The sequence below is a fragment of the Polypterus senegalus genome, chromosome 8, assembly GCF_016835505.1.
Source record: "Polypterus senegalus isolate Bchr_013 chromosome 8, ASM1683550v1, whole genome shotgun sequence".
Taxonomy (NCBI): Eukaryota; Metazoa; Chordata; class Cladistia; order Polypteriformes; family Polypteridae; genus Polypterus; species Polypterus senegalus.
The window spans coordinates 185,978,912-185,998,283 of NC_053161.1; the positions used below are offsets into that span (position 1 = coordinate 185,978,912).

Genomic DNA, 19,372 nt, shown 5'->3' on the forward strand with positions numbered 1-19,372 from the left:
GTAGTGAAATTGCCATGTTTAATATAGTTTGAACGTTTGTAAAGTTTCTTAAAAAAAAACACAAAACAGCACTTTCAGGCCCATAACCCTGACACTAAAACGCACATCGATTTGTTATTTTTTACTTACTTGTTTTAGATGACGTCTTAGGTGGTGGCTGACCTTCCTCAGTTCTAGGAGATAAAATTTCTCCAGTTGTCTTTCTGTCAGACTGTAATGATTCATGTTTTACATTGATAGAACACTCCGGAGACGAAGAGTGTCTGCTATGAGAAGAGACTAACCCAGTCACTGCTCCATCTTGATCTCCACAATGAAGGTCATCTTCCTTGACACTCTCCATACTCCTATAGCTGGCCACCTCAGTGCTGACACACTCCTCCTCTTCCTTCCCTTTAAAACTCACTGACCCCAGTTCACAGACCTCTTCCTTAATGTCCACGCTCTCCTGTTTGGGGTGGACACTCTCCCACTCACAGTCCTCCTCCTTAACATTTATGGTCCTCTCCTCCTTGATATTCATGTCAGCCTCACACGTCTCCTCTTTCACATCCATTTAAACGTTACAGTAAACGGTAGAGTTTTATCTCTCTGTGGAAAAAAACAGGAATCAATTAAAACTGCATCATTCAGATCTAAACATATTTGATTTTTATAATATAATGTCAGTTAAAGCTGATGTCAAGTCAGACAGTAAACTCATCACTGTTCCTGTCACATTAGCTGTAAAATGAGTTTGAGAATAAAAGGAAGGTCCAAGAGGCTAGAAGAAGAAGGAGGCCATCTTGCACAGTTGTGTGTCAACAGTATTCACTACTTTGATTGAACATTCAATACTGTAGTGTCCCTGAATTTTGTTAATAGTTAATGTTAAGGAAGGTTTATAGAAGTTAGGCCTGAGGATTATATTAAAAAACAGGGGCATGTGAAGGAGGAACTTAAAATCACTGGTCAACTTGTCTAATGTGACATTGCCCCAAGCTTAAAAAATCCCAAACCATTATTTAAATCACAGCCTTCATTTACAAAATCTTACCGAGATGGAAGCAGTTGGCGGTGTGTCCCTGTAAAGATGGGTGCCTAATGTGTCTGACCTCAACTAGCCTGCGACTTGCTAAGATAAATTTAAACAGGTTTGATTTTGTTTTTAGTCTTAGGGGCAGACTGTGTGTGCAGGTGAGCTAACAACCAGTGACTGTTTCCCTGAAGTAGAAGGCATAGAGCTAAGTGAAGAGGAATAAGAAACTGCAGGTTTTGAACCTAACAGAAATAAGAGATGCTCCTCTTCCTGTTTTGTGTTTCAGATAGTAAAACAAAAGGGGAAAAAAAATAAAATAAAACAAAGGATGAAGACTTTTGTTGAAGAGCTACAGCTGTTAACCCTTTGAACACTGCAGGCGTCATCAGCATCATGCTATTGGCTGTTAGAAACAGGGCTGAGCACGACTCTGCTGAATGGTCAGCACACAATCACTAAATGTGATAATTGTTTAAATTAACGTGGACTGGTGATGAAATCAGTGGCTGTGGTTGGCAAATCTGACATGCTCGGGAACAAAAGTTTCAAGTTTATCAGCTTCATCTTGTTTAAGTATACTCTGCATACATCACAAATATTTTAGTAATTAACACATTAATAAACTCCTATTAAACAGCGGCACCACCCAGTATTGTGACATTGGCACACAAGGAGACCTTGTGTGCCTCAGTCTTTAACGCTCCACCCTGATGGACCAGTTTGCTATGGGTAACCCTAAAAGAGGGCACCAAAGTAAAAGCGGCTCATTATTGACCTTCAAGAATATTCTAATTGAATGAAAGTGGATGTTGGCCAGAAGAGGGATGCCAGTCCTGACATTGGTGTTCACCTAAGAGTTTTTTTTTTTTTTCTCTGAGATTGTTCAATATCATACCCTTGGTTTATTGTTATTGCTATTACTGCATTAAGACTTGTTATGCTTATTCTGGACACATTTAACACCATCACCCGGGTTAATTATCTGGGTGTATCATCTTAATGCACTAAAACTGCTGAAGAAATATATATATATATATATATATATATATATATATATATATATATATATATATATATATATATATAGGTAATAGATATCTCTATCTTTTAACCCTAAAGCGCAGCTGCATTGGGGCTTGTTTTGCTTTGGACGTGCACTGTCTCTGGGTATGTCAGAGGACTGAGACTGTGTGAAGTGGGTTTTAGCCTCACTTGGCGAGGCAAAAAGGGCGGGTGGGGGGTAGGAGAGAAAGAGAGCAGGCTTGATCTATACCTAATCTATTCTATTAATCTTTATAATTATAACTTCCAACGTAATAATAAGCTGCATGACAACAACTCTAGGGGAAATAGGAAATTAAGGCCGAAGCTGTCTCACTTCCAGTTAAGACTATAAAATGGCATAAAAAAACTCAGAAGCGGTGTCTCCATGATGGGACAGTTAACTTCGTAAGCTGGAATGTTATAGGCCTGAATCATGAATTAAAGAGAAAGAAAGTACTCTCTCACCTAACAGGTCTAAATGCTAAAATAGTATTTTTACAGGAGACCCACTTAATAGGCAAGCATCAGTTCTGGCTGTAAAAAGACTGAACTGGTCAAATGTTCCATTCTAGTTTTACGAAGAAAACTAGAGGGGTGGGAATTCTCATACATAGAACAGTACCATTTGTAGCATCAGATGTAGTATTGGATCCTGAAGGGAGATATGTAATGGTCATAGGAGACTTATCTAACTGTAAAATGATTTTGATAAATGTTTATGTACCTAATGTTGATAAGGAATTTATACAAAATTTATTTGCATTCATTCCCAATTGTGTTCTAAATCCACTTTTAGATAGGACTTCTTCCACAGGGGGAACGGCATCTAACACTGCAAAGATAATTACAAAGTTTATAACTGATCACAACTTATCAGATCCCTGGAGGTTTTTAAACCCAAATTCAAGAACATATTCTTTCTACTCACCAGTACATCATTGCTACTCAAGGATTGATTACTTTTTTATAGACAATAACTTCTTGCCTATGATTAAATCTTGCAAATACGATGCTATTGTTATTTCTGACCATGCACCTATGATCTTGGAGCTAAAATTACTAAGCCCCATACACTCACCCCGCAGATGACGCCTCAACCCGCTTCTATTAGCTGACGAGAATTGTACAGAATTTATATCCAAACAAATCAAATTCTTTCTAGAGACAAATACATCCCCGAGATCTCTGCAGGAATACTCTGGGAAACTCCTAAGGCCTTCTTAAGAGGACAGATTATCTCATATCTTTCCCACAGAAATAAATCCGAAGCCAAGAAAGTAGCAGAGATAAAAAGCGAAATTACTAAAATAGATGAAGAACACGCCAGACTACCAAGCGAGACTCTACATAGGAGGAGGCAGGCTCTACATTCAGAATTAAACCTCTTGACAACTAAAGAAACTGAACAACTAATTTACAAATCCAGACATCATTACTATGAACATGGAGAGAAAGCTAATAAGCTTTTAGCTTAACAAATTCACAAGCAAGAAGTGCGCAACGCAATTTCGGAACGGAGATAAAATCGTCGAACACAAAAATATAATGCACACTTTCAGAGACAACTACAAATCCCTATATACTACTGAGTTTAAAGAATACACAATCTAATGAATTTCTGGATACATTACAGATACCACAAATAGATGCTTTTAGTGCAGAGGAACTTTAAAAACCTCTGGCATTATGAGAATTACTAGATGCTATAAAGTCACTCCAAGGCGGAAAGCAGCAGGCCCTGATGGCTACCCTGCAGAATTTTACAAGAAATTCTCCGCTCAGCTAGCTCCCCTCCTATTAGCAACATTTACAGAAGCCAGAGATAACCAATCTCTTCCTCAAACCTTTCGCCAAGCACTAATCACTGTTTTTCCAAAACAAAATAAGGACTTATTACAATGTCATCATACAGACCAATTTCACTTCTGAATAATGACGTTAAAATACTCTCTAAAATCATAGCTAGAAGGATGGAGAAAGTGCTCCCCTCGGTAATATCACAAGACCAAACTGGATTTATTAGGGGCCAAAACTTTTCTTAAAATCTTCGATGCCTGTTTAATGTAATATACTCACCAACTAAATCAAACACCCCAGAAATATTATTATCATTGGATGCAGAAAAAGCATTCAACATGATTGAATGGAAATACCTTTTTACTACATTGGAGAAGTTTGGGTTTGGCCCGAACATTTGTGCATGGATTAAATTACTGTATACTAACCCAGAAGCTTCAGTTTGCATCAACAACATTTGCTCAGACTACTTTAAACTAGAACGTGGCACTAGACAAGGATGCCCCTTGTCACCGCTGTAGTTTGCAATTGCCATTGAACCGCTGGCAATACATTGTCGAAATACTGATCAGATAAAGGGGATTAGCAGAGAAGGACTGGAACAGAAAATCTCATTATATGCAGATGATATGGTATTGTATATATCGGACCCAGAAAATTCTGTGCCTGCAGTCTTAACAGCACTCACAGAATTTCAAAAGATCTCTGGTCTCAGAATTAATCTGAATAAAAGTGTACTCTTTCCAGTGAATTCTCAAGCATATAATATTAGATTAGACACCCTACCTTTTATCATTGCAGAACAGTTTAAATACCTGGGGTAAACATCACAAGTAAACATAAAGCTCTATATCAACAAAATTTCACCGCCTACATGGAAAAAATTAAACAAGACTTGCATAGATGGTCAACCTTTCATCTCACACTAGCTGGATGAATTAACACTGTTAAGATGAATATTCTTCCTAAGCTCCTTTTTATTTCAAAATATTCCAATATACATTAATAAATCATTCTTTAAGCAATTAGATTCAACAATAACCTCATTTATTTGGAATTCAAAACATCCAGGCATCAAAAGAGTGACCCTACAAAGACAAAAGGCAGCATGGCTCTACCTAACTTCCAGTTTTATTACTGGGCAGCATATATACAGGCGATAAGAACCTGGACACAAATAGAAGAACATACACAGGCATGGACCGCAATAGAAGTAAAATCCTGCAGTACTTCTTTGTATTCCTTGCTATGTGCTCCAACAAACACACGTTATCAGCAATATACAAATAACCCAATTGTGGTCCACTCACTTAGAACCAATGTAGAAAGCATTTTAAGACGGAGAAACTTCTATCTGTGGCACCTCTGCAAGAGAACCACCTCTTTCAACCTTCACAAACATATGCAGATTTTAATATCTGGAAAAAAATTGGAATTAACTTGCTTAGAGATCTTTATATAGACAACGTCTTTGCATCCTATGAACAATTACATTCCAAATTTAACATTCCAGCTACACATTTCTTTCACTATCTTCAAATCAGGAACTTTGTTAAACAGAACCTTCCAGATTTTCCTCACCTTGCACCCTCATCCATGCTGGAAAAAATATCGAGCTGCATATGTGCAAAGCATACAATTATACAACTTAAAATCATATATCGAGCACATCTTTCTTGACTAAAACTATCCAAAATGTTTCCAGGACATGATCCAACCTGCGAACGTTGAAACCAAGTCCCAGTCTCACTGGGTCACATGTTCTGGGCCTGCACCAAATTAACATTATTCTGGACAAAAAATTTAAATTACCTTTCAGACAGCCTTGGTCTCACAATCCCTCCTAACCCATTAACAGCTGTGTTTGGGGTTCTTCCAGAGGGGCTTAAAGTGGAGAAAGAAACAAATTGTGATTGCATTCACTACACTTTTGGCACGCAGAATTTTTCTTATAAACTGGAAGAACCCAAACTCTCCTCTTTTAAGTCAGTGGGAAACCGATGTGTTATATTATTTGAAATTGGAAAAAATCAAATACTCAGTTAGAGGATCCGTACAGACTTTTTTCAAAACATGGCAGGATCTAATCAGTAATATTTTAAAATAAGTTCATGAAGCACAGAGAATTTATTAATTTAGGTATGTTTACAAGCCTTAAATTTAACGCTGTTTGACTTGCTCTCTCTCTCATGGGTGGGGATCGATCTGTTCTTAACTCAATTTTTATTTTTGTAATAACTTGATTGCTTTGTATGGATTGCAATAAAATTAATAAAAAAAAAAAAAGTGTGGCACATGGGGTGACCCACACAGCCTGGTTGGGTCTATATGATAAAGTCACATGTATAAGTAGCCAAATGGACCTTAACTTCCACCTCACCACTGTGGTCCAGTGGAAAACAAACACAAATAGAAGTTTTTGGGGTACCGAAAGAAAACCAGAGTACCAGTACAGGGCAGGAGTCAGCTAAAGACCATCATAAGGTACACTCACATTCAAGTCCACAACCACACCAAGACAAGTTAGATTTGCCAGGCCACTAAACCTGAGCATCTTTAGAGAAGTGGAGAAAATAAGAATAAAAGAGCAGACATGGAAACTGAATAGAGACTAAAAAACAGGCTGTGATTCAAATTCATTCTGACAGAACTGTAAGGCAGTAACACAAACCACAAATCTCTATTAACTTCTCCAATACTCATTAACAGACATTACTGGTTTGGTTTTAACACTGAAACATGGGAGTTTGTCATATTTCATAAATGTTTGTCTTTTTTCCCATTTAACATTTAAGTGTCCATCCAAGAGATGCATGTAAATGTCTGCATTGGGTTAAGCAGCTTTGAGGCCGTGTGTGTAAATACAGATACTGTTGTTCTCAGCTCGTATTCTCTAAGAGTCTTTTCTACGGTCGTGGACTCCAGTTCGTTTTTCACTTTTACTAATCGGACTCCTCACTACTGTTTTATTGGCCGGCCGGTCACCACATCCGCGACTGTCTTTGAACTGGAAACCACGGAGGGACAAAAGAGAAACAAAGGCAGAAATCAAAGCGCCGTACGTATGGAATAAATGGCGTCTCCCCGATGTCTACGATATGAGAAGGAATCGACAAAAGGAACACATGGAGAGGAATGAACAGGCGTCAGACTGGGTGCTACGAATTAAAATTTGGGAGTCAGCCACGTGAAGTGAACCGCTGATACCAATGAACAGAAACAGCAAGCGGGAGGCCACAGCAGGATTCATTCAAACAAAGTTCGGCGGGGGGCTAACGAACACGAACGCCCCCCGCAGCGATTCCACACATCCACAAAATGCATTCCTAAAATACAGAGCACTTACTTCCTGCTTCTTGGCGATATGATTGTTTCTAAACACTCAGCACCAGTCTTGCGTCCGTAGTGTTTCACAAAGCGAGACAGTAGCAGCGTGGCTACAGTAGCTGTCGCGTTGGATGACGTCATCCTGCGGTCGACACTGGATCACGTGACAGTTAAGCGAGACAAATTGCACCCGGCTGCAGGTCGCAGACTCTGCCTTCCATGCCACGTCCCCAGCATTCGTGTCTGTCCTCTTGTCATTGCGCTTTCGTTATCTAGTAACGTTGATTTACCCTGTAACCCTAAAAGACGATATTAATAAGACTTCCTCCGATCACAAGGCAAGAATCCGAGTTTCTATTTATGGAATTTAAACAGCTTTTTATCAAGTACCATAAAGAGCTGTGGGGTTCGTTCGGAATGTAAAGAGAGACAGCGAGCACCCATTGATCGTTGTGCGGAATGCAGAAGTTTTTAAAGTTGGAATAAATGAGAGATACGGTACTTTCAAAGTTGTTTCATACCATCTGAATTTAAAAAAACTCTTTTAACATTTAACTGATCGTCTCGTGATTAAGTTCGTAGAGAGCCAGGGACCTAATTCGAACGGGTTAACGGCATTTTTACCAAGTGCTGAAATACGTGTTAAGGATTTTTTTAGTAAAAAAAAAAAAGATTTAAGACTTGTCTTATGTAGCAAATCAGAAGGAGTGTATATTTTCTTAATTGCTTTGAATCGGGATAGGCATAAGTATTTACATTAAAATTTTATGACCCGTGACCCTGTAGTTATATAGCGGGTTGGATAATGGATGGATATAAAAAATAGAACACGTTCAAATTAGATTAAGTACGCCGGGGGCTCATTAATACTTTCCTTAATTGTTTAGGTTAATAATACGGAAGCGTATTAGGGCCAAGGTGAAAAAACAAAATATGGACACAGTGAAGAAAAAAAAAATATGTCGAGATTAAAGTCTTTATTCTCGACATTTTCACATCAAACCCTTGTTTTTTTTCACTCACAAGTTTAACTTCCGTATGTACGATTGGGACTTGCGAAAACCGAAGAAAACTACGGATAGAGCACAAACAAGTCTGTCTGGCAATACACTAAACGATTAAAGGTTAGTCTGTGTATGTCATATATCATTTTAAACGGGTTTAAAGAGGGATTGTGTATATCCTGAGTTGCTTTTTACCAAAGCATGCTATCGCTAAGATCACCATGAACTCCATATTGAAATCGTACGTTTACTGCTGTTTCTCAAACCCCATCCTAACTAAAGTAGCACATTCAATCCTTGGTAATCTAAGTTCTCCCCGACCTAGACATTCATACACTTAATGCTTCTTAAACGGCCATCTTCTTGCACAGACTCAATACTCACAGGCAGTCGTCACCGTACAGAATGTGCATTTTATGGCTACATCGCGAATATTTGGAAAACTGCGATTTATACTTGAGATTGTGTAATTTAATGCTGAAATCCATGCATTTTTTGTGTTACATTTTATAGATGAATTGTTCACTGTGTTTAAATATTTTATACTGTTAAAAACTAAACATGTGAGGCACGGTCAGAGGTGGTGGTGCTGCTTGCCTCACAGTAGGGGTTGATGTCCCGGGTGTTCGTGAGCGTAGTTTGAATGTTCTCCTCGTAGATTTCTCCAAGGTGCTCCGGTGTCAAAAGAGATGCAGGTTAGGTGAACTGGTGCTAAATTGTCTCTAGCATGTGTTGGTGTCTCTGTTTACTCCACGATAAGATAGCACCCCATCCCAGGGAAATGGATGGATGGATTGCTCAAATAATTAAACATTTAAAATAAATATTTTCTGTGTTCTTCTATTCCATTCCATTCCAGTTACTGTGTCGCTGAGGTGTCACCTGTTGCCTGAGTGCACTCGGGTCCTAAATTGGGATCCTCATACGGTTCGTCGTGGGGTGTGTGCGGCTATGTGCCATATCAGCGTGTGCTCCCAACCTCCTCCTCCTCCTCCTCATAAGTGTTGAAGAATCCGTGTTTTATGCATACAACTGCTTTTACTTTCACGGAGAAGGGTAATGCGTGGATAAGTGGGAAGAAGGAAAACGGAAGGACCCGCACTGAGAGCTGGTATGTTTAACTAGCTACAGTACAATAAAGAATGCACACCCAGAAGAACCTCCATTGAATTCTGTATCGTTGTCTCCGACCACCACCTCATGAATCCAACACTTGCACATTCTCAGCTACACCGGTGGGCTGTATCTGATACCCCTTCATAAACCCTGGCACTTAGATATTTGTTACACCTGCTGTAAAGGTATTCTGCTTTGAACTAATTCAACAGTGTGAGAAAACAACAGGACTAGTGGTGTATGGCCACTAGATGACAGCAGGTATGTCAGCGTGTCTGTTGAAACCTGTAACTGACCCGAGACAGCGGCCAAAAAATAAGAGCCTAGCAAATCAACAAAGGTAGGTAGGTAGATAGATAGATAGATACTTTATTAATCCCAATGAGAAATTCATATACTACAGCAGCAGCATACTGATAAAAACAATATTAAATTAAAGAGTGAGTAACGTAGTGGAAAGCAAAGAATAGAAAAAATGCACTTTTTCAAATGTCATGTAGATTTTGTTTTTTGTATCACATCATTTACTTATTTAGCTGATGCCTTTATCCAAGGTACAATATCCAAGGACTTACAATATTCATGATAAAATTAGTTACATTTCTCTAGTTTTTCCAGTTGGAGCACAGGCAGGTCAAGTGACTTGTTTAGGGTCACACTGAGTTTCTAGAGGGATTTGAACCCTCAATCTTAAACACGTAAGCCTTAACCACCACATCATACTGCCTGCAGATTTACACACAGGTTGGCCCACTGAGATCTTTGTGTCTGAGAAAGAGTAAATGTGATGTGATGTACATGCTTATTCTCTTTATTTTATCATGTCCATCCATCCACTTTTCATGGCTACTTCTTCAAAACAGGGTTGCGAGGCAATTAGAGCCTTTATCAGCAACCATCAGACATTAAACGGGAGCTGGACTGGGTGCCAGCCCATCGCAAGATGAACACACACACACACACACACACAATGCTCATTCAACATGTGTTTGGACTATGGAAAGAAACCCACATGTCCACAGGCAGAACGTGCAAACGTTTTGTAGGGAATCAATGGAAGGCAAACCTTCTTGTACCATCTCACTTTCCTTTTTTTTTTTTTTGTCATAAGAAAAGCTGATTTTCTTTAATGGAGTGCATCTGTCATTTATATAGTGTACATTTCAGAAACAATACATGTCTGATTTGGTGTTTATTTATATACTTAGTCGCATTTTGGTATTAGGTTATGAAATCATGTTTACTTTGTAATATTTTTCACAACTATCTTCATCCCACAAAAGGCCTAATAATGAAAACATATAATGTTATTCCAAATCAACTGTTTTTAAATCTACAGATATTGCATTTTATATGCGTGTTCGGTGGCATCGTTAACTGAGTAGTACTTGTTTATTCGTAAAGGCCGCTGTACAAAGAATTATCTCATAGGTTACGTATACACGCCACATATTGATCGTGAATCACCAAGCTTAATCGTTTTCAGAAACTGCAGCCCAAATTGAGAAACAGAACTGACGTCCATGTAAACTAAGCGCAGCATAGCAAACCCCTACTGTACTTACAGTAAATATGTGTTCTTCAGTAAGTAATGTTAATGTTAGTTCTGTTAGGAGTCCTTCAATTGGATATTCCAGTAATTTAATCAAATCCAGTTATCATCGTAAGCCATTTAGCATTTTCATATGGCATTCCAAGTTCTTAAGTAAGATATTTACATTTTTTCACATTTTGGTACATTTTATAGTTATGTTTATGAGTTCACATTTCCACCTTGTGTTCAAATTTCAGATGTTATTGCATTTCTCCCCAAACCCACATACACATATTTCAAACTTTTGTTCTCTTTAAATTCTGAAGGTCTACTGCAGCTGTAAAGTTTGATCTCCCTGACGTGAAACTTGTCTATAATCGAGTTTCTTAGAGGACGAGGTGTCTCCCAGGGTGTCCTGACTCTAATTGAGGAACAAAAGGTATGTGATAATAGAGATCAGATTGGAGCCATTTAGTTTTATTTTATTTGTAAAGCTAAATCTGAAGTTAAAGTAAACTGCAGTGCGGAGTGGTGGCTCTGAGGCTAAGGATCTGTGCTGGTATCCAGAAGGTTACTGGTTCGAATCCCCTACTCTGCCAGGCCCTTGAGCAAGACCCTTAACCTGCACTTGAACCAGGCGTGCTGTGCAATGGCTGACCCTGCGCTGAGACCCCAAGGGGTATGTGAAAACTAACAAATTCCTAATACATGAAATTGTATAAGGTGAAATAAAGAACAAAAGAAAAAAAACAAAAACTGGTACCTGCATACCAATTTAATGCTCCTTTAAAGAGATAAAAAGAACATAATATCTTTTTAAAAATGTTGTCGGAACCCATCATCGCAGTGCTTCTAAACAGAACAGCTTCTTGATTACAGTGTATGCCAGGGCAATTCAATTAGAGTACAGTGGGTAGCACTGCTGCCTCGCAGTTAGGAGACCCGGGATTACTTCTTGGGTCCTCACTGCATGGAGTTTTCATGTTCTCCCCGTGTCTGCGTGGGTTTTCTCTCACAGTCTAAAGACATGCAGGTTAGGTGCATTGGCGATTCTAAATTGTCCTTTGTGTTTGTGTGTGTGCCCTGCGGTGGGCTGCTGCCCTGCCCAAGGTTTGTTTCCTGCCTTGTGCCCTGTATTGGCTGGGATTGGCTCCAGCAGACCCCCGTGACCCTGTAGTTAGGATATAGTGGGTTGGATAATGAATGGATGGATTCAATTAGATCCTACAGGAAATTACCTTGCTATTTATATTTAAATTTACAATATAATGTGCATAGCCTTATATAAAGGATTGACACATATCCTTTTTTGAATCGTTATTTTACAAGGCAGTTATGTTTTTAACAAATATGTTCTTATTCTGTATTTAATATACTTATATATTACTTAGCATTAACGTTTTTATTTTGTCTCACAGATTGACCAAGGTGTTGTCTTGCTCATGGATGATTCAACACTGTCCAATTACATTCCCTTCTATGGACACAGATTTGCACTTTTCAATTTCTGCAGAAATCAAAATACCACCACAATACGAAAATCTGTCCTTCTTCAGAAGCTCTGTGTCAAAATGAAGTTAAGGAAGGCAAACAATGAAAGTAAAGAGACACCTCAACATTCTCAATCCCGTTCTCGACCAAAGCTAAAAACACGCGCCACAGAGTTAGGGAGGATACACAGTAACAAGGGGGGAAACTAAACAGGTCAGAGCAAAACAAGGCGGGGGCACACCATGCCAATCAGTGCTGGATTCACTGAAATCCTGAAAGAGGCAAGGGGTCTTTTTGTCCTTGATGGTGTCTCAAGCAAAGGGCATGTATCCGAATTCATATTCGATATCTGGGACTTCAAACAAACTTCACTTGATCATCACATCACAACTGGTTTAATTTATGACACCGTCAAACTACAAAAAACAAAGGAGCAGTCAGATGTTGAAGCCAATACTAGTGATCTTGAGGACTGTGGTGATTCCAGGCCGACTACTACTGAGGATTGTGACCCTCAGGATGTGCCTGATGTTTTTATTGTTTCTGATCAAAACCAAGTCAGTCCAAATCACACACTCAGCACAGATCAATATGACATCCATTATCAGATGATGGAGGAAAGTGAAATTGTTTACCAAATACATGCTGATGCTTCTGTAGATAATGTGTCTGATCCTGAAATGACATTTGGCCCAAGTACAAATCTTCAAGATCACCTAAATGACACAGAAATGTATGAGGCTGAATCCAATGAGAACATCAAACAGCCAAAAATAATAACTATATGCTATGCACACAGCCTCCGTGACATGACTGAATCCTTTTCTGGCCCAGAGACTTTGACCAGACCACGTGACACTGGACAACATATATTGTACAGTTATAAGTGTTGCTTTTTCATATTTTTGTGAATGCTCAGCATCAATAACATTTAATACTCTGTGACTCTGTAATCCAAGTTTGTGAAATAAACATTCACACTATGTTCTAAATCTTGTGATTAAAGTTTTGAAGTGTACTGAATATTCTGAACCAGGCACAGTGCAGAGTACGTCTGTTAATTTGACTTTATTGTTCATCTTATACTGTAGAACTAAACTGCATTCACTGCACTGTGGAAATTGTGATGCTGTTATCATAAAAGACTGACTGTTCAAAGGCTAATACTGTTTTATAATTTATATTCAATGTTCGTGAACAGTTTGTATTTCTGATGGTATATTACCTGAACAGGAATAAATACTTTGTTAAAAAACATTGTTCTTTCCATCTCATGCGCATTCTTGAGTCATCTAACCACTGGTATATTTTTGGTGTCACCAAATCATACATTAAATGTTATTCAAGGGCCAGATGTTTATTGTCAATACTCACCAAAGACACAATACTGAACTTATTATCAGATTTACCAAACATACTACAGACAACTATTTCTCATTTCAGTGTAAACATTACCATAAATAACTAATTCTCTAGGTGTTGAAAGTGGTGGAAACATTCAATGTCATTAGTACGGGTAATGCTAATATGAAGTGTGCATTAAAAACCTTCAGACGTAACTACTGCCCAGTGTATGTGTGCACAAAATGAAAATATTCAGTAAATAAAGAATAGTTGTGAGTCAAGATGGATGTCCCTTATTACATCAGGCTGAAGGAGCGGCCACGTGCTCTTGTTTAATACATCATGACAGACTAGCATATCTGAACAGTGCAGCATCTTTGATGAATTTGGTTCATTTACGTCACTACAGTCAAGTGAGTATTTCAGTTACACCAATGAGAATAAAGAGAAAAGGTGTGATCTTTAAACATTCCTAGAGCGTAACATTATCTAAAGGTCCAAAATAGTTAAACAGATTGGCAAATATCTGATTCATTAAACAGGACTTCTTATATGTAAATTATTATCAGAGGACAAAATAAAAAGCTAACATGTCGTATGATAAGTCTATATAGTAATGTGCTGTGCTGGGTATAAATTATTCATGTTAAAAAGGCAGGCCTAGTTTCAAGCACTTTACAGATTTATGCAGTAACTTTTCCTTCACAGTGTCCGTATGCATGTCATTAGAGAGATCATCTTCTTTAATAATTGAGCTCTGCTCCATTTTATGTCAACACTGATACATGTACGAGAGTGTGACGAGTCAGATATCTCATTCAGTATTTCATTTCTCTACAAGGCGTACAGTTCAGCAGCAGAAAAGGCATCTGTAGGAGCCTTCCAACCCTCTTCCTCCATCAGAAGACAGCGGAGCTCAAAAACTGTCTCATCACTGGGGTACTGGCTTTTTGGTGTGCACTCCCCCTTACACAAAGCCAGCTCCTCCATGTCCACTTCCACCATACATCTCAGGAACACTGTGCATCAAAACAGGTTGACCTCCAGTGACACCACGGCCTGTCCTAGGTCTGAGCTTGTGAAAATTCAATGTTTTCTCAACCTCATTGAGTTCAGACGGCACAAAATAAATAAGAAACAGTTCAATGTTTTACTCATAAACAAGACAACACTGACTACTATTGTTATTGACATACTCTGGATTGTTGGTCCCAGATTACGTCTAATTCTAGACTAAAGAAAACTGCTTCGCATTGCAATGAGATCAGGCTAGGCTTAATCCAAATCCTTGAAACCGGCCCATTTTGTCAAAAATGAACATATTATATGATTCAATCAGCACAGATGAATGGCAGCATGGTTACAGGCTATGAAGGAATATTTCAGACAAAATAAAATAACTAAGCAACTAACTAAATGCCTACCTAAATAAATAAATGTATTTTGAATTGTAACAACAAATAAATAAAAACACAATAATAGGACAACATAAATACTCAAATGTGTCATGCTGTACAATTTTGTTTCTTATTGTTTTCTTCATGAATTTTATGTTACGTTTGGTAACACTGAAATACATAAATGAAGAAATAATTACAAATATAAAGAAATAAGGTACAAAAACACATTTTGGAATACAATCAATTACTTGTCTGCAGTGAGCTGGCGTCCTGCCCGGGGTTGGTTCCTGCCTTGTGCCTTGTGTTGGCAGGAATTGGCTCCAGCAGCCCCCCATGACCTTGTAGTTAGGATATAGCAGGTTGGATAATGAATGGATGGATGGATAAATTATTTATGCTCACATACGATTGTGTTTATATTTATTTATTTTCATTTTTTTTATTTAAGAATATTACCTGAACAAGGCTGAGGAAGCAGAACTGTATTAGGCTTTTATCCAAGAAATCGGCATCCATCATCGTGAAGGGTTGTGAACAAGTTAATCCAAAACTGCACACTTTGCTTCCTCAAGATTCCCCTCCACGATTCAATTCGCTGATTTGCGGTGCTGCGCCCATAAATGAAACTCCTTACACCTGCAAAACTGTCGTCGTGATTTCGTCGCAAAAACATATGCATTTGTTCCACATGGCCGTTTGCTGTGCCTCTGTCTGTGCGTAGTCGCTGCGGGCATCGTCTCAACCGCGAAACTGTTGAGATAAATTAATCTGCAACTGCTTTCGGGTCATTATTAGTGGTATACGCCTCCGACCATAAAACATAGCGGCTGAAGCCATCAATGCAGCCGTGAATTGCAATACCATATGGCTTCAGTTTATCTAAGAGTCCATATGCCACAGTGCATTTGGACCTTGGGTGTGATAGTGCCGTCTTCTCAGCCGTCGTGCCCGCTTAAGCTCCACTCCTTCGGGGTCAATCAGCTTGATCAACTGTCTCACCACGTCTTGTGTTACAACGTACCCTCATTGGATTGCTCACAGATGTAACCTGTGATATCCCTGCATTTGTCCGTTACTGGCAATTTAGCTTCTCAAACAAGAAGCCAGTTCACCTACATCTGTATGATTCCTCCGTCTAAAGAAATTAATTTTTAGGCACAGTCTCTTCAAACTCCTTATGCCAATTCTGATTCTGTGCTCATGGGCTAAAAGAGCTGGAGTTTCTGAATTACTGAAACCACTTCTAAAATACATTTGTATTAAGTCTTCCGTTAACTCCATTTTTATATGTTTTCTTTTCCTTCCCTCTCGACATAAACGGCGAGAATAAAGTAGAAATGTTGACTTTAATCTCGAAGTAAACGGCGAGAATAAAGTAGAAATGTCGAGAATAAAGTCAACATATCGACTACATTCTCAAAATTTAGATTTTTTTTCTATACTCTCTGGTTTTTTTTTTTTGTTTGTTTTGTTTTTTTTTTCCCTCACCGTGGCCCTAATACGCTGCTGTACAATTCGTTGTGCAGCACGTGGATCACTTGATCCAATCAATGCTCACCTTGGAGTGTCCCGTGTGTGTCTGTGTGCCGGTGACTGATCTGCGCCGTGTCTCTCAGCCTCTCTGATGTGCTCCGGATTGACACCTTTGAATGTTTGGTGCAGCAGAGCAAATTCAACCTGATTTACCGCAGTGGGATTGTTATCACCTTATTCAATGGAGGGGTTCATGAACGTCAAATGGCAATGAATAGAAGATGAATTAATGTAAATACATGAGCTGCCTTACGCAATTAGTCATTGCGATTTTAAGTGGGGATGATTCCCGAACATATCTCTTATGCGATCCTTCCAGAGCATCTCTCAAAATTATTTAGTTCAAACTGGTTATAAAGATTTCACTCCTGATCATTTTTTTAATTATTATTAATTTTGACAACTTTTTAATTTAGATCGAACTCGGGCTAGCACTGTGCGCAGAATTTGAAAAGCAACCACGTTAGTCAGTTGAGCCACAATCAGCTGTGATGGCGTCTTTTCTTCGTTGCGAACTCGTTACTTTTGTGCTCCACAAAATATTGTGAAGTATTAATAAATGAAATATTTCAGTACTTCATCGAATAACAACATCTCTGATTTAAGGATTTCACCTTTTCTTTCTCAAATGTGCTTACCTATATTATGGCAAAGTACAGGGTTAAACTTTTATTTTCCATCTACTCCATTTGAATTAACTCAGACAAACGAAAACATTTAAGGATAAATAACAAGGCTCGTTTTAATTTTTTATTTTTTTTTTTTTAACTAGGGCTGTGGAAACCCAAACGTCGGGAAATTCAATGTGATCTCAAAAAAAGATGAGGGTTAATTATACAGTGCATCCGGAAAGTATTCACAGCACATCACTTGTTCCACATTTTCTTATGTTACAGCCTTATTCCAAAATGGATTAAATTCATTTTTTTCCTCAGAATTCTACACATAACACCCCATAATGACAACGTGAAAAAAGTTTACTTGAGGTTTTTGCAAATTTATTAAAAATAAAAAAACTGAAATCACATGAACATAAGTATTCACAGCCTTTGCTCAATACTTTGTCGATTCACCTTTGGCAGCAATTACAGCCTCAAGTATTTTTGAATATGATGCCACAAGTTTGGCACACCTAACCTTGGCCAGTTTCGCCCATTCCTCTTTGCAGTGCCTCTCAAGCTCCATCAGGTTGGATGGGAAGCGTCGGTGCACAGCCATTTTAAGATCTCTCCAGAGATGTTCAATCAGATTCAAGTCTGGGCTCTGGCTTGGCCACTCAAGGACATTCACAGAGTTGTCCTGAAGCAACTCTTGATATCTTGGCTGTGTGCTTAGGGTCGTTGTCCTGCTGGAAGTTTTCATCCAGGATGTCTCTGTACATTGCTGCAGTCATCTTTCCCTTAATCCTGACTAGTCTCCCAGTTCCTGCCGCTGAAAAACATCCCCACAGCCTGATGCTGCCACCACCTTGCTTCACTGTAGGGATGGTATTGGCCTGGTGATGAGCGGTGCCTGGTTTCCTCCAAACGTGACGCCTTGCATTCACAACAAAGAGTTAAATCTTTGTCTCATCAGACCGGAGAATTTTGTTTCTCATGGTCATAGAGTCCTTCAGGTGCCTTTTGGAAAACTCCAGGTGGGCTGCCATGTGCATTTTACTAAGGAGTGGCTTCAATCTGACCACTCTACCATACAGGCCTGATTGGTGGATTACTGCAGAGATCGTTGTCCTTCTGGAAGGTTCTCCTGTCTCCACAGGGGACATCTGGTGCTCTGACAGAATGACCATCAGGTTCTTGGTCACCTCCCTGACTAAGGCCCTTCTCCCCCGATCGCTCAGTTTAGATGGCTGGCCAGCTCTAGGAAGAGTCCTGGTGGTTTCAAACTTCTTCCACTTACAGATGATGGAGGCCACTGTGCTCATTGGGACCTTCAAAGCAGCAGAAATTTTTCTGTAACCTTCCCCAGATTTGTGCCTCGAGACAATCCTGTCTCGGAGGTCTACAGACAATTCCTTTGACTTCATCCTTGGTTTCTGCTCTGACATGAACTGTCAACTGTGGGACCTTATATGGACAGGTGTGTGCTTTTCCAAATCATGTCCAATCAACTGAATTTACCACAGGTGGACTCCAATTAAGCTGCAGAAACATCTCAAGGATGATCAGGGGAAACAGGATGCACCTGAGCTCAGTTTTGAGCTTCATGACAAAGGCTGTGAATACTTATGTACATGTGCTTTCTAATTTTTTTATTTTTAATAAATGTGCAAAAATCTCAAGTAAACCTTTTTCACATTGTCATTATGGGGTGCCTACCTTGCCTGCTGGTGGTGGTCGGAAGGATTGGTGGCGCCAGTGTTCGGCAGCCTCACTTCTGTCAGTGTGCCCCAGGGCAGCTGTGGCTACATAGTAGCTTATCATCACCAGCGTATGAATGTGTGTGTGAATGGGTGAATGACTGTTGTGTTGTAAAGCGCCTAGGGGGGTTCTTGAACTCTAGTTAGGCGCTATATCAAATACAGGCCATTTACCATTTAATCCCTCCTCGATCGCGGTGGTTGCATTCCAGAACCCCCCACGATAGATGAAAATCCGCGAAGTAGAAACCATAAGTTTGTATGGTTCTTTTTATATATTTTAAGCCCTTATAAACTCTCCTACACTGTTAACATTATTAGAGCCCTCTAGACATGAAATAACACCCTTTAGTCAAAAGTTTAAACTGTGCTCCATGACAAGACAGAGATGACAGTTCTTTCTCA

General features: G+C 39.1%; 1 protein-coding gene across 1 annotated transcript in view; it reads left to right on the forward strand.

The window, feature by feature from the left end:
- LOC120533516 (gastrula zinc finger protein XlCGF57.1-like) overlaps positions 1-19,372 on the forward strand; it is a 695,777-nt gene that overhangs the window by 519,151 nt on the left and 157,254 nt on the right. The window lies entirely within an intron of this gene.